At 41.4% G+C, this 860-nt stretch overlaps 1 protein-coding gene across 2 annotated transcripts in view; it reads right to left on the bottom strand.

The window, feature by feature from the left end:
• The window catches only part of rxfp2a (relaxin family peptide receptor 2a), a 38,477-nt gene that overhangs the window by 1,830 nt on the left and 35,787 nt on the right, over positions 1-860 (bottom strand). The window lies entirely within an intron of this gene.

Genomic DNA, 860 nt, shown 5'->3' with positions numbered 1-860 from the left:
AGGGCCCACAAAGGAAATTTATACAGTATTTGTGGATGTGGAATGGTTCCCATAAAGAATGCCTATGTACAGGGTCCAGAATTTTGTGCTACGGTCCTGAGTAGAAGTTAAGAGCATGGAACTGAAATAATGAAGTGAAGTAGAAGAACCTCAAAAATGTCCTGACCAGAGTAAATGTACTTAATACGCTCCCCCCCCCCCAGAGAGAGAGCCTTGCAATGTTAATGCTGGCACCCTTTCAGAGATAATATCCCCTGCAATTCATTCCTCGCTGTTGCCAGACTTCTACTGGTCCTTAGTGAGAACACTGAGTTATAAAGACCTAGACTAATCATGCATTGTTTTTTTGTTTTTTTATTAAAAGATTATTTTTGGGCTTTTCTGCCTTTAATGGACAGGACAGCTAGGTGAGAAAGGGGAGAGGAAGAGGTGGAAGACGTGCAGGAAATCGTCACAGGTCGGACTCAAACCCTGGACTTCTGCGTCGAAGCATGAGCCTCCAAGTATATGTGCGCCCGCTTTACACGCTGATCCAACCCAGCCTCAATCATGCATTGTTGATGAGCCATGGTGTTTGCAGTGTAATAGCCCAATCGTACATGCAATGCTGTTCCCTGTTCTGTTAAATAGTTGGTACACAGTGACATTGTTTAAAATGGAATTAGATTGATATTGAAAGATTCAAGGTCTGTTCTACATCCGTACATAACATTTTAGTTTCAGTGCATTCGATCACTTTACAGTGTTTTTTTTTCATCTTTGATTAAAGAAGTATCCTTCTCTTAAATGTAACCACTAGATTTGGAGGTACCCTCAAGTGCCAAACAGCAAATACAAAAAAGCTGCATCACCGTATCACA

This window comes from Etheostoma spectabile, chromosome 13, assembly GCF_008692095.1.
Source record: "Etheostoma spectabile isolate EspeVRDwgs_2016 chromosome 13, UIUC_Espe_1.0, whole genome shotgun sequence".
In the NCBI taxonomy this organism is placed as follows: domain Eukaryota; kingdom Metazoa; phylum Chordata; class Actinopteri; order Perciformes; family Percidae; genus Etheostoma; species Etheostoma spectabile.
Note: the sequence above shows the minus strand (reverse complement) of the source record. Positions and strands in the feature narration are given on the sequence as shown.